The sequence below is a fragment of the Vicugna pacos genome, chromosome 1, assembly GCF_048564905.1.
Source record: "Vicugna pacos chromosome 1, VicPac4, whole genome shotgun sequence".
In the NCBI taxonomy this organism is placed as follows: Eukaryota; Metazoa; Chordata; class Mammalia; order Artiodactyla; family Camelidae; genus Vicugna; species Vicugna pacos.
This window is the reverse complement of record NC_132987.1, coordinates 41,876,977-41,903,131: the sequence shown is the minus strand read 5'-3', so window position 1 is coordinate 41,903,131 and position 26,155 is coordinate 41,876,977.

Genomic DNA, 26,155 nt, shown 5'->3' with positions numbered 1-26,155 from the left:
CAGTATGAATTCACGTTTTAAAATAAAAATCTGCAAGTAGCGTATCTGCAGATAACACACTTATATTGCAATGCCTTTTTTATGTCAACAGTACTAATTTGTTGTATTTATTCAACAAATATTTGTTGAGCACCTATGACTTGCCAATTATTTAAACATTTAAAACTTAGCACAATTTCCTCTTCCTCCTTTTCTTGAAGAGCCTGGTACAAGGGGAGTGGCCTGGGCCTTTCTTAACCTCCCAGAATGCCTTTACTGGTCTTACAAGTAATGTACCAAACCAGCCCAAGGGCGTAAAACTGAACAGTGATAGAAGTTAAGTGTGGACTGTCAGAGGGCCCAGGAGCGGCATGATCTAACTTGAGGAGGTCAGAGAGAAACTTCTGGAGAAAGGGAGAGGTGTGCTGAGTCCTAAAGACTACAGGATTTACCAGGATGTGAAGTATTTCAGCCAAGATTCCACCAGGAGCAAAGCCAGAATCTGAAAGCTAGGCAGAGTGCATGTTCAGATAGAGAAATAACACATGAGTCGATATAGCTGAGGAAAGGATCTGAGCTGAGTTAGAGCAGGAGTCCTATGGGCCAGAACACGCTCCTATCAAAAATAACAGCTGCCATCTGTGGAGTGTATAGTATAAAACAGGAGCTGGACGTGCATCAGTTCAAGCTACACGGTAGGGTTATTACTCCTCTTTAAAGAAGAGGAAAAGGAGAACTAGGAAGATGAGGTGCCTTGCTAGTGACAGGGCTGGGAGGAGGTGACACTGAAGAGCTAGCCTGCACTCTTAATGATTCTTTCCAGGCCAATCTAGGAGAATGAATTGTTTTCAAATGTTCTCAGCATCCTCAAGTATCCTCAGGTGCCCACTACTCTGTATCCCAAAGCCTGTGTCAACAACTGCTCTCAGACCCCTCCTGTCTAGAACAGATTCAGAGCATATATATGGCTGTGCATACCAGACTCTTTCCTGAAGGGAAATCAGTTTCAGGGGCTGGTAGAGGGACTGGGGAAGAGCCTTTCCTTGTTCCCCAATATCTATTCTCTCCTCCATCTGTTACGCAGTCAGATAGAAATGAGCACTGGGCAGGGGGAGAGGGAGGGGAAAGGAACAACCCAGAACACACAAGGAACCTGAGCTGTCAGTCTGAGCACAAGGAACCTGAGCTGTCAATCAGCTTGATCACTCAAAGAACCTGAGCTGTTAATCAATCAATCACAAAAAAACGCTCTAAGTCAGGATATAAGACGGAAAAACAAAGGAGCGGCGCCATTTTTCCTCTCTTGGATTGGCCCGCTCCCAATTCTCGAAAGTGTACTATCTTTTACTACTTTTTTACTTTACTAATAAAAATCTTGCTTATATCATGGTTTCTGTCTCTCGTTCAAAATTCTTTTTTTGGGGGGGGTGACTAAGAACTGAGGTAATTCTTACTTCCCTTTTCCCAGTAACACATCCATAATAATAGAATTGAAGCTGAGCCCAGGGCTGCTTAAAACAAAGACTACCTTCCGTGCCTCTTGCAGCAAAATACATCAGCAGTGGCGCCCAAAGTCCTTAGAATCCACTTGATCCAGTGGTACTTCTGAGGCAGCTGTTTCTCCCCCAACATCTTTGATCTATCAGATATTCTTCATGGGGCACACCCTTCTTACCTCCTCAGTCCATTCCTCCTCCTTCCTTTCTCAAAGAACCCAGATTTTGTTCAAGGAGGCAACCCGTGGAGCCGAAACACTCGCCTTCCCAGACGTCCTTGTTGGGCTGTCACGTGACTCGATTCCAGCCACTGAGGTGAAGGAAGTTGCGCAGGTTTTTTGTGCTCCTGACATGGGCACCAGCGCTTTTCTCCTTCTGTTTTATTCCGGGAACTTGGAAGGGGACTAGCCATTTTATGGCCACAGGGCAACACACAAAATGAGCAACACCTACTGCAGACTGCCCAGCTCCAGACTTCTTATTACGTGAGAAAAATAATCCCCTTATTTGTTTACAGCACTCTTGGTTAAGGTTTGTTGCAAGCAATTGAATATAATCCAAATGGATACACTTTCTTTCTTAAGAAAAGCCTCGCAAATCAATTCAGCCAAGCCTACCGAATACAGTGCGATTGCAGAATGAGGGTGGGATTTGGCATGAGACAATCCGAGTATGACTTTCAGCTCTTCATTTGTTTAGCTAATGACCTTGGACAATTTTGAGAAATTAGATTACGCATTGAAAAAATTAGAAATTGTTGTAAAAACACAAGGCACAGTGCTTCCTGGCATGTGGTGAGTGAGTAAAAAATGATCAGTTTTTAACCTCCACCAAAGAGATGCCTGACCAATATGTAAATTCACAATCACATATCCACTTCCCAGTTTCACCCCTTAGACAACTCTATTCAGATCTTAGATGCTTTGTAACAGCAAAGTCAAACTTAAAGTTTCAGTAAAAACTAGCCCTTGTTTCCTCATTTCCTGGACTATATATACTTTACCGAAAATTTTAAAAAGGAAAAGAATAGAAGCCCATGCTTTGTAGCGGCCAGTCATGAATTACTGTTACACTAGTTCAGCAGGTACATGTGCATATTTTTGTTTGACTCTAACTCTTTTTTAAATAAGGAACTCCAATTTCATTGCTGCTAGGTTTGTATTTTTAATTGCCAAACAAGATGTTTTCATGGTCCCAAAACATGCTTTTGTTGAAACTACAGCAAATATCCCTCTATGCTGAAATGACTAACATTAAAAATGACTACTATTCACTTAGACTTTAATTTTAAAAATAACACATTCTTTCAATCACTACAGAAGTTTTTAAGTTAGAAAAAAAAGATGTGCCATAATTTATTTAACCTGCCTTCTTTTAATGGACATTTAGGTTAACTCTAGTTTATCTCAATTACAAGCAACACTGCCTTGAGCATCTTTGTCCCTAACTTTTGCACGTTTGTGTAATCTGACTACTTCTCCCCACTTCACTGCTTCCTCCCCAGATCCAAGCCACAACCCACCTCTTGCCTGGATTGTTGGAATAGCCTCCTGAATGGTGCTCTGTGTTTGACCTTGTCCTCCTTCAGCCCATCTGCAGTGCAGCAGCTGGAACAGTCATTTGAGAACGTAGGTCAGATGTTATCTCTCTCTGGTCAAAATTTTCCAGTGGCTTCCCTCTCATTCAGTAAAAACCAAAGCCCTTACAATAGCCTGTAAAGCTACACTGTCCCCCTCTGTGGCCATTACCTCTTGGAACCATCTCCTCCCACACTCCACTCTCTGCTCAGCCACAAGAGGTTCCTTGGTGGGTGGTTGGTTGGTTTTAATATGCCAGGTAGGCTTCTGCCTCAGGGCCTTTACACTTCCTGTCTCTTTTTGGAACTCTCTTCTTCCAAATAACCCATGACTTAATCCTTTGCTTTTTTCAGGTTTTTGTTTTCAATGGTTAACATTTATGGAGGTTAACATGGGCCAGGCATCTGGTTCTAAGCGTTTGACTTGTATTCCTTCATTTAATCCTTACAACCACCTTAATTTTATGATCCCCATTTTATAGATGAGGAATATGAGGCACAGAGAAGTGAAAATAATTTGCCCAAGACACACAGCTTGTAAAGAACAGAACCAGGATGTTAAGTGTTCAGAGCCTCTACACTTTACCGTACTTGTGGTAAACAGAGAACCTCTCAGGAACCACTGACATCCTTTCTGTTTGCTACAATCTTGCTCAAGATCTGAACAGCCACATTTCTTCATAGCCTGGATTTGGGAAGTTGTAGTTACTTGCTTGTTTGTAGATGGACTTGTCTAAGCTTTTCATTGTTCTTTGTGTTCATTTCAGTGGCTTTCCTGGAGAAGCCCAGCATTATACACACTGTACTTCGACTTTACCAGAAATCTTTAGTAGCATTATTTTCAAGAAAATTGCAAAGTAGCTGTTGATTCCCCTACCCTGGGCTCTGTCCAATACAGAAGCCACTCATCACTTACAAATATGAAGGAAGTCCTTAAAATATTGGTAGTCCAATTTGAGATATGTTGTACCTATAAAATATATACTGCATTTCAAAGACTTGGTACAAAAGAAATAATGTAAAATATCTGGAAAACAATTGTTTATATTGAAACTGTATTAAAATAAGAACATTTTGTATATATTAGGTTAGAGAAATATAATGCTAAAATTAATTACACTTGTTTCTTCTTTTTACACTGTGACTACTAAAAAATGCAAAATTATGCAGGTGGCTCACATATTTTGACTGGACAGTGCTGCTCCGGGGTTTTCTTTCCTGCAGCAATGGTTTAGGGAAACCCAGGAGGCAATATAGATCCACAAAGACGTGACTTAATTACACTGGTGGCGAACATGCTGGGGGTGGGGGGACAAGAGGCAGAGGTGTTATACTCAAGATACTTGACAGGCAGACCCACCACATTCCCTTGTCCACAGCGAAATTTTGCCCACCTGGTGCGTTATTACCTGCCCGTGCAAATGCCCATAATCCACGCCAGTTTTCTGTGGTCAAAACCACACAGCCTGTTCCTCTTGTTTCTGTTTTGTCAGGTACGTTGCTGACAAAGTCATGTTTATTTATTCTATTGACCCCATACATTCTACACTTTACCAGCAGAACACAACATTCAAAATATTCCCGAACATGTTTGCTTCAAGATAAAACAGGAGGGGCAGAAGTCGATGGTAATATAAATGAAACAGATTGGCTGTGAGTTGATCATTGTTGAAGCAGGGTGATGGGTACAGGCAGGTTTATTATACTATTTGATCTACTTTGGTATATGATTGAATTTTTCCTTAATAAAAAATTTAAAACAAATTCCCAGGTATGCATAATTAATAGAAAATCTCTTTTCATGGTTCAGGTCCAAACATGTAATTTCCCCTAACAATTTCTCTTTTTGAAAATATAATAAATTTCCTTTTGGTCAGCACCCACCTGTGGGAGGTAAGCAGGCAAGATACAGTGTACAGTGATGGAGACAATGCAGAGCTTTCAAGTTGCCTGAGAAGACAGCCTAAGTTCATGGCAAGCAGTAGCTTCACAACTTGAGAGTTTCTGGTTTATACATTTTTTATAGGAAAGGTTTGGTACAAAGTCCAGATTCAGTGGTTAGCACCTTGGGCCCACAGGAACCTGGCTTTATCAGTTTTTTTAACAGCTGCTATTTTTCCGTGAAAGTGCACACATAGCTTCTGACACCAGAGCACGGGGTGGAAAGTGCAGATGAATTGAGAAGTGTTCTTTACTGTATTTTTCCCTACAGCAGTACTCAAAGATTACTTGTTTGCCCCAGCATAGAGTGTCGGGGTGCTCCCCTTGAAGTTAGACTCCCTGGTTTCAAATCCTGGGTGACTTAGAGTTACCTAAGTTCTTAAAGCCTTGGTAGTTTTTTTTTTTTTTTAATTCTTTTAATGGAGGTACTGGGAATTCAACGCAGTACCTTGTGCATACTAAGCATGTGGTCCACCAACTGAACTATACCCCACCCAGCCTTGGTAGTTTTTAAAATACACCTGTAAAATGGGAATAATGAGGCGTATCTCAAAGGGTGTTGTAAGGATTAAAGGAAATCATGTGTGAAATATGCTTTACACCACACCTGGCCCAAAGGAGGGACCCAGTAAATGGTAGCTGTTGTTTTTACAGCAAACTCCTGCTTATTCTTAGTTGTTTGACACTTTACAGATTGTCTAAATAATTAAATGTTCTGGCTCCTATATGTAAAACATGAGAAATGTTTACCAATTTTTAGATAATTAAGTGACTGTTTCTTCCACTAGACTCAGCTCTCTAAGTGTGGGATCCATGTATTATTCACTTTCATCCTCAGGGTCTGGCAGAGTGCAGCTCATAATCTTTAAAAAAAAGTCACATTGAATATAACAAAATACACGTACAGTTGAAGGTCTGAGCATTGCTTTGATGGTTATAAAACGTTTAGGACACTGGTCTATAAGCAATTTACATGAAGTGGGTATGGCATTTGTGTTTACCTTTCTTGGAGACCTCATTCAACAGACACTTATTAGGTACCTCCTGTAAGGAAGAGACTGTGGGCTGGGTGCCTCACTGGGGAATAAGGCAGACACAGCTCCTATGCCCAGAGTTTGTGTTTAACAGGGGAGACACCTTTGTATGACTACTTACAAAATTACATAAGGATAAACGGAGGAGAAGCACGGGACTGAGAGAGCAGACAAGGGGCACTGAGCCCTAGCCTAGGGGCCTCTTGAGAAGTCATGTGCAGGGTGACAGACAGAGCAGGAAAAGTTGAAGCTGAGCAAAGAGAGTGAAAGAGGATAAAGGACTGGCTTTCTGAGCACTGAATACAGCCCAGCCTGAAGGCCTCAGGATTGTAAGGAGACAACATAAAATGCTGGAGGAACAGAGAGAAGGATGGTTTGACTGGGTCTGGGGAGGGGGAACAGCAAATTGTGATCTGCAGTTGAAGTCAGCAGGGATCAGATCATGGCAAGCCACTGAAGGATTTAGAATTTCATTCTGAATGCATGACAAGACCCCCCCACCAAAAGCTGTGACTTCTAGAGTTTGCTTCAAATAATTCAAGAATTTTGGAGAAAATGGGTGGAGTATATATGAGACAAAGTTGATTATTGTTGAAACTGTGTGATGGGTACATGGAAGTTTATTAAACTCTCTATTTTGTAAATATTTAAAATTTTCAAAAAAAAAAATCCCTCCAGCTACAGTGAAGAGAAAGAATTGAGAAAAGATGTGAAGAGACCTGACTTGGCTATAGAACAGGTGAAAAAGAAGACAGTCTTGAACTAAGGCAGTAGCAGTAGAATTTGAGGGATGTGAATAGATTCTACTGAAAATTAAAAACTTGAATAGATAGAATTTGGTGATTGATTATATGTAAGGGAGAGAAGGAGGGAGATATGAATGACTCTTTGTCTTCTGGCTTGAGCAATTAGGTGGAGAAGCTCTCATGAGAATGTGTGGCCTGCAAAGGGAAGATTCAGGTATAGTCTTAATACTTCCTCCCACCTACTCTACCACCTCAAGCTTTAATGTAATTCAACAAACATTTGCTGCCTTCCTACCATGTGTTAGGCACTATATTGGGAGATGTGGAGTAGGCTAAAGAGGAACATGTAGTTATAAATACAGGATACCGTTAACTGAGTGTCTGTGATGGGAGAGGCATTTTGCATACATTACCCATAATCCTCACAGCATCCCTGCAAAGTAGGTATTATTAGGCCCATTTTATAGATGAGGAAACTGAGGTCTGGAGCGCTTATGTAACTTGCCAAAAGTCACAGCAGGTGTGAGATGGAAGTCGAGTCAATTTTTTTGTGATCTTTCCAGTGTATGATACTGCCTCACAGGAGTGCTAAAAAGGCTGGTGAAGATGTTCCAAAGACAATTCTATCCATGTCACAGTTGTTTTTCTCGGACTTGTACAGTTTCATGATTCAAAGGGATTATAATGCTAATAGGCTGCCTGGAAACTAATGTATGAAAATTTTGAGACAGGTCAAGCCAGATCATTGCCGCCATCATAAAAAACCACAATTATCTCTTAATCAAGTTAAACTGTCTTTTCCCAGATGGTATCTTCAGCCCTTTGAATCCAATTACTGGAATAATGTTCCAGAGTTTTATGTGTTTCTTCCCTGCGGTGCAGGACCATAATAGTTTCAAGACGAGCAGCAGACAAGATACCTAGTACTTTCTCTTCCCTGCTGTGACTCCCGAGACTCCACAAAATGACTGTCAAACAGTCATATGCCTGCATTTACTTACTGTTTTAGTCTAGGCAATTATTTAGGCAGTAAAATATCCAAACTAATCCAAAAGTTAAGTCTGTTTCCATGACATGAGATGAAGTGCCTTTTTGCCCCTTAACATTTTTAATTATGGAAAATTTTAAACATGCAAAAAATAGACTAGTATAATGATCCCCCCCATGTTCTTATCACCCAGTTTCAACAATTATTAACTCATGGCTAAGCTTATTTCATCCATACCCACCCACTTCCTCCCACATATTTGCTCAGAAGCACATCCCAGACCCCGTGTCACTTCATCCGTAAATATTTCAGTATGTGTCTTTAAGAGATAAGAACTCGTTGGGGACTGAGTGTTTTGTCAAGCATTTCCTGAGACTGGTTTGTGGGAACATTTACCAAGAAATGGCTCAGATGTCTTTCAGAAAGCCGCACTGGGAGAGGTGGGAGGCGAGGTCAGAGACCCGGGCGCCAGTGGGTGGTGAGCCCTGGGGGAGTATGTGAGTGGTCCAGGCAGCCCGGCACCAACCAGGGAGTCGGGCCCACACTTTGTGAAAACCACTATGTCAAATGTTGGCCCCTACTCCTTCTTGTTAGCTCTCTCCTTTCTTGGTGAATTTATCAGTGTTTCTTCCCATGAGTCAGATAGTGTATTAGTGGCCCCAGTGGTGGAAACCCGGCAGAGGTGACAACGTGGTGGCTGCCTCTTGAAACGCCTGCCTCATTGAGCTGTGACCTTTCATGATGGCCGGCTCACTTTAACTGGACCAGTAAGCAGACTGTCCAGGAAAGCTGACTGTAAACTCCTCGAGGGTCTGGATACATAGTTTTCTCCCCACAATGCCCGGCAGAATGTTTAGCACAGAGTAGGCGCACAGAACGTGACTGCTGAATACAAGGGAGGGAGAGAGGAAGGCCTGACCAGCTAACTGAGAGAAGGCCAGAGCTTTAGAAATGGTTAAAGCTGACAATAAGCAAAGCAGCAATGAGAGGGAAAAAAAATCTACGGAGAGTGTGGTGGACAGAATGATGGCCCATCAAAGACGTCCACGGTCCCATCCCAGCACCTAGGCACGCGCTGCCTTACTCGGCAAGAGGGCTGCGGAGACGCAGAAAAGTCAAGAATCTCGAGGTGGGGAGATCATCTTGGATTATCGGGTGGGCCCAGTGGAATCACCACGGTCCTTAAAATGAAAGGAGGCAAGAGAGTCAGAGAGGGAGATGTGACGACAGAAGCAGAAGTCACAGCCAGGCGAGTGCCGCTTTGACGACGGAGCTGTACCCACAGGAGCCTCTAGATGCTGGAAAAGGCAAGAAGACAGGTTCTCCCCCAGAAACTCCAGCGAACAGCTCTGCTGACACCTTGATTTTAGCCCCCATTTCAGACTTCTGACCTCCAGAACTGTAGCATGTTTGAATATGTTCCTAAGGCAATTCTCTTGTCTCTAAAAATGTATTGTGACTCTGCCCCTTTTCGGGTCTCCACACTGTCCCCTAACGCACACCACCCGGCCCGGCTCTGTCACAGCCTCCTGACTGCAGTCCCCTCTCCATGCAGCAGCCTGGGCAGGGGATCGGCGGGGGTGCCTTCCATCCGAGGAGACTCCCTTCTGCACCGGGTGTATAGAGCCCTTCACCGGCCTCTCCCACCTCACCCATTCCATGCTCTCCTCACTCACGATGCCCCGTTCTGAGCAGGCAAAGCCTCTTCCTGCCTGCAGGCCTGCACACTGCTGGGCCCCTGCCTGGAGCCATTCCCCAGGGTCCTTGCGTGCCTGGACCCTTCTTCTCAGTTAGGCATCTATTTAAATGTCGCCTCCTCTGAGAGTCCTTCCCTAAGCTTGATCCAAAGTACTGGCCTTGCCCTCCCCTTGCTCTCTGTGCCATTTGAATTTCCTCAAGAACACATAGCTCTCTAAAATTACCATTTGTACGCTTGTTTATTGCCTACTTCACCTCACTGAAAAAATAGGCTCCTAAGAGCCTGGAGGCCTTCTCTGTCCTGTACTAGCTGTATCCGCAGTTCTTGGAGTAGCCTGCCTTGTTTGCATTGATCAGCGATTTATGTTTGCTGAACAATGGATAGATGGATGGATGGATGGATGGATGGATGGATTACTGGCTAGTAGGGTGGGAGCCGGACTAAAGATTAAGATCCTCACATCACTGGGCAGCCTTTGAGAGTACCTGATGAGCAAGGAATTGACCCATACAGTACCTGGGTGGACAATGGTGTCAGGGATATTGCTGCCTGCGTCCCTGCCAATGCCGTTCACCTCACCTTCCAGTCCTGCCCACCAGGTGTCTCGTGTCACTTTCCTGTAAAGAGAAAAGATGTTTCATGAAGCAGAGTCTGTTGATGACAATTGATGGAACCAGAGAGCAGGAAGCTCCAAGGGGCAGAGCAGTGACAGCAGGAATCAGGCAGAAGGGAGGCCGGGTGGAGACAAGGTGCCAGGAGGGCAATGATGAGGCAGCAACTCTGGCGGGAAGGGAGACAGATGCACAGCAAGGAAGGGCCTATAGCGGGGGTGGTCCCTGAGCACGGGTGAGGGGGCAGGGAGCATGCTAGGCTCACAGAAGGGCTACTGTGGCTACTGGGGAGCATTTGTGACCTACCTTAGAAGTCTCTGAACAAAAAGGAGGGCCTTAGGGTTAGGCTCCAGGTAGTTTTGGCACTTGAGTCTGCGCCAGACCACTTTGTTTCTCTCTGTCTCACTATTATTGTGATTTGGCCCTGGAATGAGGAGTGGGGTAGAAGCGGGAGTCCAAAAGCCAAGCATGTAGTGGAGCTGACTCACGTCAGAAGTCTAGTCTGCTTCTCAGCTCTGAGTTGCTGAGGTGGATGCTGTGGGTTTGAGAGCTAGGACTTTTTAATCAGGAGGCTTGAGATCTCCCATTGCTCAGAGGAGAGGGTGGCTCAAAAGCAACAAATCCTTCCATGTGGGACATGTCATGGCCAGCTTGTTTTCCATCTAAACACCCCAAGTCTTAAAGGTGATCATGTGGGTTTTTCCCCCCCTAATAGACAGGAAATTACTATTTCAGAGCAAGAGACCCACCTCTTTGAATCTCCTGGTTCTTCAAAGCAGCAATTAAAGACAGCGGCTTGGGACAGCACCAGTCCAGCCCAAGTCGCCTCCAGGATGCTTGCTGGCGGCAGCGCTGGAGGAATCATCTCTGGCTTGCAAGAAACCAGTTTACTTGAGGTCTGAGCTGCTCTCCAAAATCACATGCAGGCAGCTAGTGCAGGCCAGCTCGCTCAGGAATCCTGCAGCTAGGTGGCTCTTCGAACATTTTTCCTGTCTTTTGGAGATGGCTCATAGCTGGTGCTCTCAGACCTCTGCCTGAGTTGAGCGGCAGGCCCTGAGGGTAATCAGTCGTTTCTTCATTAACTGGGCACTTCCTTTGTGCTCAGTACTGTGCTGGCTGGTTTGGGTAGAAATCCAGTGAAAAAAGCATTAGGATGGGAGTTGGGAGACTGGGGTTCTATCCCTCTGGCTCCACCATTAGCTAGCAGCATGGCTTCTGCAAAGTCATTTAATCTGTCTGTGCAAATGTTTCCTCATGTGTGAAATGAGAGAAGTAGACTCTGTATCTTTAATATCTCCTCCATTTCTATAATTTTAGATTCTGAGAAGTAGAAAAATCATATCTAGAGATTTGAATTGAATATCCACTAAGTGCAAGATATGGTGAAAACGTTAATTCCCCAAATCCGTTGGTTAAAACATTAGGGAATATGATTTTGAGTTTATAACATAAATGAGGCTTCCAAATTATGCGACTTAATTAACAAAATGTTCTACCCGGAAGAGACCTGACATAGGTGTTGGTTAGATGCTGGTCAAGCAGAGGGCTGAGAGTCCCCACAGCTCTCCTGCCTATGTCTCGGAAGTTGTATCTCTTGCATGACTCAGGCTTGGATCTCTGGATTCACTTAAGCAACAACCAACTCAAGTTGAGTTAAGCAAGAAGGTGAAGTACGTTGGCACATGACACTGAAATGGCAAAGGATGGGCAGGGTCTGGCACAGGTTGATCCAGGAATTCAGTTCTGTCCCCAGGAGTTGGCTTCTCTCCATCTCTTGTCTGCTCATCTCCACTTGTCCTCATTCTCAGGCTCCATGTGGTGGTGAGATGGCTGCCAGGAGCTCCAGGCCCCTGCCGACCCACACTGGCACACAGGTCCTGGAATTCACCCTGATTAGACTAAGCTGGGAATGACTTACAATAAGAAGTGATGTTTGAGCTGGAACTTAAAGGAAGTGTGAGAACTTGTGAGTTGTTGGTGGGACAGAGGAAACAGCCCAGGCAGGGAGAAGAATATATGAAAGCATGGTGTGTTTAGGGAAATCCAAAACTCCAACTCATCAGAAGCACGTGTGGTAGGCTCGGGGGGAAGTGAGTAGTGACGTGGCCAATTTTTATCCAGAATTTTAGACAGTGCCCATACCCAGCTCCACTGTTTTGGCAAAAAACGTTCCTTCTAATCTACCTACTTCACTTGAATTCTTTTTATGGGCTGAAAATGTCACTGAATAAACTGCAAAAGCTTGACTGAATAAGACTACCAACCCTAGAGTTATCAAGCTATATTAAGTTTTAGGACAAGTAGCCAATGAGTTCATATTTCCAGTCCAAACCCTTGGTCCGTTTAGAAAGGGAGAGTGTCAGTGGACGTTTCCACCCTGTTGGGAGGGAGTCATCGGAGAACCTGGGGGTGATGTTCACCTTTAAACCTACTGAGGCCTGGATTATTTTTTCTGTCTTGGCTTTGGCTCCCCAGGAAGCAGGCCTTGAGATAAGGATTTGAGTACATGTAGATTATTGGGCAGTGACCTCAGGAAATATTAACTGGGGAATAGGAGAGTGAGACAAGGAAAATGTTTTGGGTTGAATTTTCTCCCCCCAAATCTATAGGTTGAAGTCCCAACCCCCAGTACCTCAAAATGTGACTGCATTGGGAATAGGATATTACACATGTCATGACTTAGGTTAGGATGAGGTCATATGGAGCAGAGTGGGCCCTCGTCCAACATAACTCATGTCTTTATCGAAAGGGGAAATTTGGACACAGACATGCACACAGGTAGAACACCATGTGAGCATGAAGGCGGAGATCAGAGTGATATTTCTACAAACCATGGAACACCAAAGATCACCAGCAAACCAGCAGAATCTAGGTTAAAGGGATGGAACAGATTTTTTTTTTCCATAGCATCCAGAAGGAACCAACACAGCTGACATCTTGATCTTGGACTTCTAGCCTCCAGAACTGTGAGACAGTACAGTTCTGCTGTTGAAGCCATCCAGTCTGGGGGGCTTTATTACGGCAGTCCCAGCAGACCAATACAGAAGGGAAGGTGCCAATAAAGGATGTGTTACCAAGCAAGTTACCAGTGTGACAAACATACATTAAAAAACTTTTTCTTCAGGGGGGAGGTAATTAGATTTGTTTGTTTGTTTGTTTGTTTAGAGGAGGTACTGGGGATTGTTTGTTTAGAAGAGGACCTCATGCATGCTAAGCATGCACTCTACCATTTGAGCTACACCCTCCCCTCTGACAAACATATATTAATCCCAAATGGAGAAAGAACTCTGCAGACAGTGTAGAACATGCACCTCAAAATTATCCTGACAGATACAACTCAACAGTAAAAGGACAACCCAACTTAAAAACAGGCAAGGATAGATATTTCTCCCAAAAATACATGCAAATGGCCAATAAGTACAAGAAGCGATGTTTAACATCTGTCTTAGTCTGTCCCAGCTGCTATGACAGAATACCATAGACCAAATGGCTTAAACAGACATTAATTTCTCACAGCTCTATAGGCTGGAAGTCCAAGATCAAGGTGCCAGTGTGGTCGGGTTCTTGAAGGCCCTCTTACTGTTTTGCAAATGACAGTCTTCCTGTATCTCACGTGGAGGAGAGAGAGGGGGCTAACTCTCTTCCCCTATTCTAATAAGGACATTAATCTCAACATTAATCTCCACCTCCACGACCCAATTACCTCCCGAAGTCCCAACCTCCAAATACCATCATATTAAGGCTTCAGCATGCGGACTTGGAGGAACACATTCAGTCCACAGCAAACATCATTAGTCATTAGGGAAATGCAAATCAAAACTGCAGTGAGATACCTCTTCACACCCACTAGGATGGCCAGTAATAAAAAAGATGGACAATAGTAAGTGTTAGTGGGGGTTTAGAGGAATTGGAACTGGCATACATTGCTGGTGAAAATTTTGGTGCAGCTGCTTTGGAAAACAATTTTCCAGTTCCTCAAAAAGTTAAACAGAGTTATCATATGACCCAGCAATTCCACTCCTAGGTGCATATCCAAGAGAAATAAAAACATATGTCCATACAGAAGTGTATGTGAATGCTCGTAACAGCATTATTCAGTCTAGCCGAAAGTGACAACAACCCGAATGTCCATCAACTGATGAATGGATAAACAAAGTGTGGTATATCCACAGAATTTATTCAGTAATAAAAAAGAATAAAGTACTGATACATGTGACAACATGACTAAATCTTGAAAACATATTAAGTGAAAGAAGCCAGGCACAAAAGGCTACACTTTGTATGATTCTGTTTACATGAAATTTCCCTAAAGACAAATCCATAGAGACAAAAAGCAGATTAGTGGTTGCTAGGGGCTGGAGAAAGGCTGGAATGGGTGTGGCTGCTGATCGGTACAGGGTTTGTTTTTGGAGTAATAAAAATGTTCTGGGATTAAATAGAAGAGACGGTTGCACAACTATACAAATATACTAAAAACTGCCAAATTGTGCACTTTAAAAGTGTGAATTTTATGGTGTATAAATTATATCTCAATAAAAAAATGAGAGATAAGATGTTTAAAAATACTGTCCTGCCTGAGGGAGGAGGGAGCTGGAATATTTATCTACCATCTCCTAGCAGGCGGCTGTTGAAGGCTGCTCCTGGGGATGTTTTAATTCCCTGGAACTTGTGGCTTGATTCATATGTTGCCTCCAGGAGCCAGAGAGAGCCTGTGCAAGAATTGGCATTTGGAAGTTGGGCCTAGATACTTTCAGGAACTATCCATTCCAAAAGTGTGGAAAGTTCCCTGTGGGCTCACAGGCCAGTGCTGCTTGCCTTCTGGGGTTTCACAATATCGACTTCTTACTGCTCTGTCCTCACACAAGTCAAAAGTAGTCCTTCAACTTGGAAAATGAAGCAGTTGTATAGTGAGGGCTTTCCACAAAGTGTTTATGATTTAATTCATTTTGAGATGATCCACAGTTGTTTTAGCTGCAAGCAGTGGAAATCCACCCTGGCTAGGATGGCTCTGATAAAAAAGATGGCCAATAACAAGTGTTAAGAAGGATGTGGCAAATTGTAACCTTCATTTACTGCTGGAGGAAGAAGAAGAATTTATTGTTAAATCTGAGTGGCTCTGAGACTTCCTGGAAAAGCTGGAGAATCAGGCTCAGACAGTGGGCTGCAGCCAGAGAAGCCACGCATCAAGAGTCAGAGCCAAAGTCACAGTGCTTTTGTTTCCAAGGCCTGCACTTTCAGCAGGACAAGTTTGAAAGAGTTAAGATCTCACACTAGATGAAGGCAGGACTAGACGGGATTTTGAGTCCAGGGCTACTTGAATCCAAAGTCCTCCATTCTTCCTTCTGCAAGTTTGCCATTTCTTCATAAGTAACGTGGACATATGACAGCAGAAGGGTAACCATGAGTGATGATGCCACCAGGGACTTGGACAGATGCAATTTAAATGGCATTGTTAATACGTGCAGCCACAATCTGCAATCATCCCCGCGTCTCAAACACCGGATCGCCGACGTTGCGCGGCAGCCACGTCTGCCGGGTGCGGCTGGTCCAGGCTGAGCGGGTCACTCGCTTACACCCCGGGGACCACCTCCTCAGAGCTCTTGCTCCTCCCCCTTTCTGTGTAAACCTCCAGCTTGGGTTTTCTGGTCCTGGTCTGTCTGCTTCCATTTCTAAAGCCCTTCCTTCATCCTTTCTGTTTGTTTGTTCATTTTTAAACCACAGGACTTTGTGTGTCATCAAACTCTCCTTATTTTCAGTCATGTTTGTCAAAGGCCTTTAAATGCAAAGCTGCTCTGGAAGAGACCTTCACACTTTCTGGTCTCTGGACTCCTTACTCTGTTAACAATCACAGAGGATGCTAAAAAGCGTCTGTTTTTGTGGATTATTTCAGTCAATATTTTACTGCATTAGAAATTAAAAAAACTGAAATTAAAAATAGTTATTTATTAATTACTTTAAAAACAACAATGAAAGATTAAAGTTAACATACGCGTTTTATGAAAAAAGTATTCTTCAAAACAAAAAATAGGTGAGACAGTGGCACTATTTTACATTTTAAACAAATCTCTTGAATGTCTGGCTTAACAGAAAAAAGCTAGGTTCTCATACCTGCCTCTGCATTTTGAGCTGTACATACATTTATGATTGTGTGTAGATTATACTGCAATAAAAAGTAAAGCAAAAACAAAAGCTGTGCAGACTTAGAGAATATGAGAAAAGAAGTCTTTAGTCAAACTTGCTGTGGGCTATTTACTTTGGTATCTTTTATGCACTTTGAGATAATTGAGAGAAGACCGGACTGCTCTTTCCTGGGAGGGGCGAGGCTCTAGACCATGCACCAGGTCCTGGCAGAAGAAGATACAACTTTCCTTCTCCTTAAAGATACTCTTGCCTGTGGTTTAGACCAGTGTGCTACCCAAAGCGTGGTCTGAGGAGTGGTGCTGCCCTGTGACTGTTTTATTACTAGACGACAATAACAAAGAGAACTTGTGCAAGAATGTAATCCACATTCTGCTTACTTCATCAAGAAAGGCTTTGAGATGGTGTTTGAGCCTTGGTGACCCACTGGGATCAACAGGATGGATCTGTGGAAATATTCTGGGGAAATGCTATATGCTGAATTAAAAACAAACAAAAAACAAAGACGGACAATGGGCATGCTGTGGAGACCAGTAAGGGTCCCAGTTGTCTCACTCAGAGAGAGTACTGGGAATTGAGTCTAGAGAGCCAGGTGGGAATCATACGGAGACCTTAAACGTCCAGATAAGGAAGGAATTTATTCCAATGGCTTCTTCTACTGGCTTCTGTCCTTCAGCCTACAAACGTACTCGACCTTCCTTTTCCAACAACTAACCTGTTCACTTTGCTTCTCTCTCAAGTGTCTTCACCCTCCCTTAATTCCTCATCCTTTTTAAGAATTCTTATTCTCCACTCCAGTTTAACCCACGGCAAGCTGGTTTCTGTTCCCAGTATTCTTCCAAAATTGCCTCTTCTGAGATCTCAGTATATCTCAGAGTTCTTGGTTATAAAGAACTGAACCAACTCTTGTTAGGGGAAGAAGAAATGGGATTGATGAGGAAGGATGTTGAATAGCTCCCAAGACTGAAGAGAAAACGGGACAAGTGTGCTTAGAAAACAGGTAGGAACCAAGAAATCGGGCAGCCTAGAACCCAGCCACCAGAACAGGCTACCCAGGGCTTCACTGCCACTCAGTCCTCCTGTCACACCTCTGCTTGATTGATCTGACTGTCCCAACTCTTTGCATCACTCTTCCAAAGGTCAAGGTCCTGGGTGGGAGCATCTTTCTAGCTGAGCTTGGATCAGGGTTCTGACCTCTCACCCAGAGGTCAGGGAGGAGAGCTATTTAACCTTATCTCTCAGCTTTTTAGTGAGAGGCAGAGTCCTCAGGAATAGTAAGGTATTTGAGTAAGTACAGCCTCTCCCAACTGCTAAGCCAAATAGCCTCTTTGGAGCCTTCATTCTACTTTATCTCAGCATCATTCATCACCATCAGCCACCAATCCCCCACCTCCCACCTTCTTGAACTTCTCTCTTCCCTCAGCATCCAGGATGGGACTTTTTCTAGTTCTTCTCTGCTTCTGGCCACTCCTCCTCTACCTACCTCTTCAATATTGGGGATCCCTAAATTCCTTCCCTGGTGTATGTATTAATAAGCCCACTCCCTCAAGAAAGTACATGTATTTCCTTAGCTCCAAATGTGACCCTAAATTTCTTGCTCCAGCCTTGATTCTGGGCCTAAGTCCCATGAACACCTCAATACCAGCATGACCCAAGTGGAACGTTACTGTCCACCCCTGCAGGGCTGTGCCCCTTACTGACCTCAAGCCACAACTAGCCAACTGGGAATTCTGTCATTCTGCCTCCGTGTGTAATGAGCCACCAGATTCTATTCATTCTGCTTCAAAAATGTCCCTTGACTTACTGAAGTATTTTTAAAAAGCCTCTTGACTCTGCCATTCTGCCTCCCAGTCAGCGTGGAGGAGATGGACTGTGTTTGACTAACAGAGCTTTGGCCTAGAGAGACAGAAGGGAGGAAATCAAGAGCGCTGTGTGGAGCTTCTATACCTTAGGAGTCTTCAAGAGCATTTTCTTTCCCTTCAAGTTTAATTTTGTATTATATTCACATGTTCAAAAATTAAAAGTTATAAAAGGTTTACAAATCTCCCTCTTAATCTTGTATCGGCCCAGTCTCTCCTCTCCTCCCCACCCCTAAAGACACCCTTCCAAAGTTTCTTTATGCGCAGACAATAAAGTACCAATGTAGGTTGTTATATTCACTCCCTCCCCTCTTTGTTTTTACCCAAAAGGCACACGCTGTATCTTCTCTTCTGTGTCTTTCTTTTTGCTACGAACAACATGTGCTGGTGTCATAAATGCCTGAAAAGTTTATTATACGTCTTTTGATTCCATCTGGCTGAACTGCCCATCAGACGTATCATTAAGGCACTTCATTTTTTTTTTTTTAGTACAGCAGGTTTGACAACAGCTGGTCTTTCTCTGACTCCTGAATGTGATTTCCTCTGACTTTAAAATTCCCAAAGCACATCGTATCTCTCTTCTCCCCTCTAATCAGACTGTGCCCTTGAATGACAGTTATCTGTGTCCTGTCTCATCGTTCCTTCTTGGGGTTGTTACCCCTGCAGCGCTCACACAGCACAGGGGTTTACACACGGGGGTGCTCAGCAAGTATTCATTGAATTGACAGGAAGGGAACAGAAAAATTCTTAACAGGGATTGAGGTTTAATTGTCAGAGTTCTCAGGAAATGATTCTTCCAGCCAGGAATCCACCCTCAGTGGATGACAGTGGCTCTGTTCATCCAATGTTAGATGGGGCAGATGAGGAAATGGAGTTGCACTTGGGAGTCCCGGTCAGAGGGAAACATCCCCACTCATCTGTGTGGTCCTCTCTCCCATCCAGGATGCGACTGATCATCTGTGCAAAGACAGTGAAGGAGCTTCTGCTCTACACAATATGGATCCCTCAATGTTGAAAAGTCCAGCATAGAAGAGTACAGATGATTCCGTTTATAGGACATTTAAAGCAGGCGGACTTGAACATGGTGGGGAGGGGAAGAGGCAGGTGGCTGGGTGGGGGCACCGGGGGCTTCCGGGAGCTGGCGTTTACTTCTTGGTCTAACTGATGTCACACGGGTGTGTTCACTTTGTGGTAATTCATTTAGCCACACACTTAGGATTTGTACACTTCCCTTTAGGAATGCTACGTTTTATTTTAAAAAAGTTTAGTTTAAAATGTTTGCTGTGAATGTGTGTTTCTTAATTATCCAATTAAGCTGTTCCAGCAACAGAACATTAAGACACAACAGGAAGTTGGTCACATACAACATTAAAGCAAACCCCCTTCTTTAAATACACAGTTCTTTGCTGCCTTGACCTGCAGGGGATCTTATGTTTCTATAAGAGAGACTGAATTTTATAGTACAAGTGTGTTTGGAAAAAATTCCCATAATTACATATTGTATCAAGAAAAAAAATCAGTCACCAGCAAGGAAATGGAATCATTCTCAGCAGCACAACAGTGTCTTGGGTTGTCTCCTCTTTGTCATGTAGGATAGAGTAAACAAAATGAGGATCCTGATGGATTTTACTTTAAGCAGTTTTAACTTTAGCTATGATCAGCATGAGATACTTAAGAAATAAATGCTTCTTTGATGTTGTCCCAGATACGAAGGCTCTGTGCTGGAAGCCTCTATCATCACAAAGAGGCCCAAGGAGTTACTCTTTTGTTCCTTTCCTGTCCACTCCAACAGTGAGTGGTTATTTTTCACTTGGATTTGTAAGCTCCTGGAGGGCAATATTCCCAATTTTGGAGAGCCTCTGTCAATGGTGAAAAGGAAGCACAGGGTATGAGTGATTGCAGCATTAAAACCTTGCTTGTTGGATAAGTGCTATCCCATCCGTCTTCCCTTTTTGCCTCCCCAGTCTCTCCGTCCTGATTTCTGAGCCCCACAGCACCATGTTTTGTCTCCATGGCACACAGGGTTCGGCTCTGTCATTGCCTTATCTCCCCCGACAAGACTGAAAATGTTCATATGGCAGAGACTGTGTTCTTAGGGTAGGAGACAGATCTCCTGCTGCACCGTGCGTTTTTGTATGGGCAGAGGCTGGTTGCCTGCGCCTTCCCTGGACTGTGAGCTGCTTGGGGGTAGGAACTACAGGTCCCCAGGTTGTATTTTCATTGTTTAGTACACAGTAGGGGCTCATTACATGTTGGCTGAATGAAGAAAAGAAGGGAAGATGAATCAGTTCTCCCAGTTTCATGATTCTCCAGATGACCTACCTCCTTCCTGGGTACTGCAGAAAACTGCCTCCTGAAAAAGGAGTGTATGGTCTACACTGGGAGTCCAAATGACATTCCTTCTGCCCGTACTGGTCACCACACTCCTCCCACTCTGCACAGAGTGGAATAAAGGATGTGAGTTGGCTATGGGGCTGAAAATTTGAGCTTATGTCCCAGGACTTGGTCCCCCTGCTGTAGGGAAGCTATCCGTTTATAATAGTGCCTTGCTGTTGATGGATTTTTAAAACAAACATTCCATGCTCCTCTCCAATACTGTTATTTAATAAGTCACTTTGGTTGGAGACTGAGGGAAGCACTCGACATCTTCAGAGTCCTTGCATATGCTGTTTTTAAGAAATAAAATTTGCAATTTGTCCTTTGGTAAGAGACTAAGTTGGGGGCAGGATGGAGGGTGAGGTAGAAGCAAATGTACAGAAGTTTGAAGAAGGGAGAACTCTGAGAGTTCTTTAACAGTGAGAAAAAAAAGTCAATAAAGAGTTTCAATCTTGTAAATCTTGCAGAGTGTATGCAACTAGAGGGCCGGATCGAGATGCCATCTGTCTGACTTGCGGAGCCTCCAATAGCTCTTTCCAGTCGTGAGCTCTGACAGACACTGTACAGACACTCTTTATACATGCAGACCACTTCTATATAATCATGGCTCTTTTCCCCAGTTCCAGACTAATTATTAGTAATCTCTACTTTTTCTTTGCAAAGTACTATAATTGTAAGAGGTGACGATATGGGAGTGTTAATCATTACATCTTCTAATCCCTTCTTACGCTGATCATCAAACACATTGTAATGTGAAATCTTTGTAACATGCATTGTGTGTATATTAAGTCTTAGGTTAACATTAAGTTCACATTTTGAAGCTTGAAACTGATGACCAGACATACAATTTAAAACCATAAGCTGGTTGAAGATTTGTTCTGGAAAAATATTCTCTGTGATTTCACATGAGATGTTCTTTTTCCAGAACAGTAATTTTTGCATATTCTAAGTGCAAGGTACGTATGGTATGACCTCATTTAATACATTTTCCACCTCAGTGAACACATGGACAGTCACGCACGTAAGAGTTTAGAATTATAAACGTAAGTTTTAACAGTGGTTGTCCTTGAGGGTACTTCCTTATTTTTACTTTTAAGTACTTTCTGAGTTTTGTGTAATAAGAAAATAATTTTTATTTTAAAACAAGAGGGAAGCTGTGGTTAGAACATGTAAATTTAAGAACCATTAGAAATATTCAGAGAACTTGATGGTCGCTCCAAAAGCCACATCTTCTCCTTCCCTCTAGACTTGCCCCATCAGCCCATTTCCATGTGGTTAGCATAGTCTAAGATGCAGATTTGACTGTGACACTTCCCCACTTTGGTTAATTCCCTCCAAAGGTACTTCATTGTCACTGTTCATACTTACTATCCTGTGTAAGTCAGTCATCTTTCAGTTTCCAGTGACAGGCCTCATAAAATAGCTTAAGCAAAAATGTGGAATTGTTCACTCATGTAACTCAAAAGCCCAAGGTAAGCTTCAGGTAGGGCTAGATCCAGGAGTTCCAAGACAGTATCATGCCTTATCTTTCCTGGTTCTCCTTTTGTTGTGTTGGTTTTATTTCGAGGCAAACTTGGTCTACCTGGAGGAAACACAGCCATTATTGTCTCCAGACCCACTTGGTCCTTCGAAGTCTAGATCCTGAAGAGAGGGCTTGGATTGCTCTGGGTTGGTTCATGTGCTGTTCTGTGGGACTAGTCACTCTAGAATGGAATGAGGAGCCTACAGAAGGGGAAGGAGTGTCCCCCAAAGGGAGGGATTCTACCCAAACCATGTCAGGGCTCCAGCACCATCACTTCTCCAGGGGCGCATAGCTGAGCAGCTTCTCGTCAGGTGCAGCACGCAGGCTGCAGCACGCTTCAGGCCCAGTGTGTCCAGGGCATCCTCCTGGGGGTGCCTGGCCTGCAGCAGCCCCAGGCGGGCCTCTCACTTGTTGCTGACGATCTTGCTACAGGTGATGCAGGACACAAGGATGATGATGGCAGCAGCACGGCAGCTGGCTGCACCTGTGGGCTGTCCCACCTCTGGTCACGCTTCACAGCTCTCCAGATTTGTTTTCTAGCTCTATCTGAACTATTTTCAGTTCCAGGAACTTGCCAGACTCGCTCTGTTGTTCTTATTTTGCATACATCGCTGGAATGGCCCTAAATAGCCTTCCTCTATTCCTTACCTGTGCCAACTCCTCCCTCAAGATCTAGTTCATGATACGTCTACGGGATGCCTTTCCTGACCCTCCCTGTCTGGGCTGGGTGTTGATTTATATGATCCTGTAAGCATGTCACAGATACCCTTGACGTCACACTACATTGCTGCAACTATTTGCGTAAGTACTTGTCTCTTCCTCACCTAAACTAGCTCCTTGAGTTCAGTGATTGCACAATGCGTGGCAAATAGTCATTACCCCACACATGCTTGTTGAATGACTGAAAGATAACTCAGTATGGAAAAGACCTTGCCAGGCTTCCTATGAGTATGACTGGGACATTATGTGGTACACCAGAGATGGACACACTAACTGACTATACTTCAATAACAATAAAAATAAAAAATAAAAATAAATAAAAAGTTCCTATGAAAAATCTGAAATTTTGGTTTAGGAATCAGATACAACCAATTTAAAATAAACATCACACAACACATGGAACTTGTTAAATTTCTGTCAGTGAAGTAGACATGAGATGTAGGTAACATTAAATACTAAATTATGCTAAATTATCACCGGCCTTTGAATATGGTATTATACTCCTGTTGGAAATATTGGTGTATCCGATTAGCTATGTCAGGGGTTCTTAACCTAGAGTCCACAGACGTCTAAGGGATCTGATAGAATTCAGAGGATATGTGAACTTGGATGGGAAAAAAAGTTTTTTCACTAAACTGTTACTGAAATTTAGTATTTCCTTTGAATATAAATGCATACAACAAATCAGAGTTGTTTCAGGTATTAACAGTGAGTCTGTCAGTAATAGAAATGAAGTCTTTTCATATCTCATTACAGTTGTTGCAAATCTCAATATATTGTTCATGCTACTTCAATGCCATAGCAGTTATTAACCTCTCTGCTAAATCTGGTTATTAAATGAACATATACATTACTGTAACACACTTTTGATAACTTACACTTCACCATAATTGGTTTTCTTTGTAATCCCATGCATTTTACTTTCTGCATTTAAAAACATTATTCTGAGAAAGGATCCATGACACAAAAAAGTTGAAGTGATCTAGGCATTTGCTTAAAACAAGATGAGACCAAAGTATGGTGATCTGATTCCAGAGAAACTCAGCCCATCCTGCTCTTTCTGTCATGCTGAGATAGAGATTACGAGCCATTTGGACAATCCTAAACCTACAAACTTACGATGCTCTCTCTGAAAACTTTATCTGAATGGAAAAGCTATGTGATTTTCTTTAGTTTCAAAGAGTCTCTGGTCTAGGTTGGAAAAGTGAAGTAAATGCATTTGGACCTACTCAAAAACTTACAACTAAATGCTGCAGACAATGGCTTAAGAGCTTGCTAAGGAAGACAAATTCATTTCTTTGTGTGGTTGCCTGCAGACATATCCACTAGCATAGGATTTTGGTTATCAAAACTCTTAGGATATGGTCTGTAACACTGTGAGATCCTTTCTAATGTTTGGTGACAAGGATCCATAAAAGAGGCAAACTCTTCATCAGAATTGTTCTCTAGGAATTTCTCTTTGGTTTACTGGTCTTGGTTCTAACTGGAAGTAGATGGTTCTTAAATTAATAAATTTTGAGGAGATACTATACAAAGACGTGGGTGTAAGGGAGCCACAAGAGGAAACACAATAGCTTCAACAACTCCGGGCTAGAAGCAGCAGACCGACATCACCCCTTGGCCAGAAGGGGAGAGAACAGGGAGTGGCAAATCCAAGTAGTGAAGGCAAGTCTGGAGGATGTGGCGACCTCTGACTATTGAGGCAGCCCACTGCGGGAGAGCTGAGAGAAGAGGTACTCTGACCATCCTCACATCTCCGGCCAGGACACTCCCTAGGACACCCACTCAGAAGCTAAGGGGCGAAGGAGCCCATTGCTGTGGCCTACGCATCAGTCTTTTGGGGTTAGAGAGCAGAGCGGAACTGGAGGGGTAGACATATCCAGCACATTTGACAAATGCCTACCATAGCAATTTTCACACTACTTGGTGGTCCAAGAGGGCAAAATATATGTATTTTTTTTAATTCATGGCTATGCCTAAAATTCTGGCACATGGTAAGTGCCTGGTATTACTGAATGAATGGACAAAGAATTGAACTATTGCTGAAACAGAGTAAAAGGAAACTACCACATACAATCAGGAACTAAGTATTTACTTTCAGACAGAGTAGATGTTCAAAATGTTATGGAAATACTAGAGCGTGATTCAGCAATAAATTCTATTCTGTAGATCAGGCAGATAAATGTCACAACTTTATAACACAGTTAAGTATGGTCAATCCTCCTTATTTGTGGGTTCTGTGTTTGCAAATTTGTCTATTCTTTAAAATTTTCATGGTGCTTTCATAGTCACACATAGAGTGGTGAAAAATTTGACTTGCCCAAGGCATATGTTCAGTTGAGGTTGACAAGGTGACATGCTGTGTTCTCGGTTCTGCTCTCATATTGTAAACAAGTGTCCTTTGCTCTACTATGTTTTTTGCATTTTTGTATTTTTATTGGTGATTTTGCTGTTTAAAATGGCCCCCAGGAGGGTGGTTGTGGCTCAGTGGTAGAATGTGTGCTTAGCATGCACGAGGTCCTAGGTTCAATTCCCAGTACCTACTAAAAAATAATTATAATAATTGTGAATATTCCTTGAGTTAGTGCACAGAAAGCACTTTACATAGTGCCTGCAACAAAGCGAGCCACAGCAGGTAAGTGAAAAGAAGTGGCTTTCCTTCCATGTGTGTGGGAAGAAATAAAACACCATCTAGTTACCTTTAAACGAGGTGGGTGGCTTCAGAGTTGGCATTTATCCCTCTGGCAGGAGGCCTCCAATGGGAAGCAGGCAGATCAAGGCTGCTGTCCACTAGCCTGTCAACATACCTTCAACACACCCAAAAAGCAATCTAGTTACAACTAGACTACCAGAGAGAAAGACTCACTTTTGTCCACCAATCACCTGCCAGCTTAGTACCCCCCAACCCGGGATTCCTGCAGCCAACAAACTGAGCAATCTAGACTCTTGTTGATAATAATGAACACAAAACAAAAAGCTAACAGGCACAGTAGATGAGGAAAAGTTCTTTCAGAAGAATGCCAGCCAAACCTGAAGAAGAAATGAGAAAAACCATCTTCCTGACCATAATACTGAAATAACTGATTCAAGCCAAAATCATCAATGGATTTATAAATAATTGGGTGAAGAGCTGATGGGAAACTGGATTTTCCCATGATGCCAAAGAATCACTTCACTGATTATGTGTTAATCACTAGGGAGAAAACATTACAATGGAGGAATTAGTCTGTCACCACTCAAACCTACTGTTTAATCTTGTCATCATTAGTAGTGGGACATATGTAGGCCAGAAACTATGCGCCTTCTGCTGTGTACAGCATCATTTCTGAATTATTCATGCACAACAAATAAAGGCCCCCAAATGTACTGCCGAAATGCTGTCTAGTGTTCCTAAGTACTAGAAGGCTGGAATGGGCCTTATGGAGAAAGCACGTGTTAGACAAGCTTGGGTCAGGCACAAAGTTATGGTG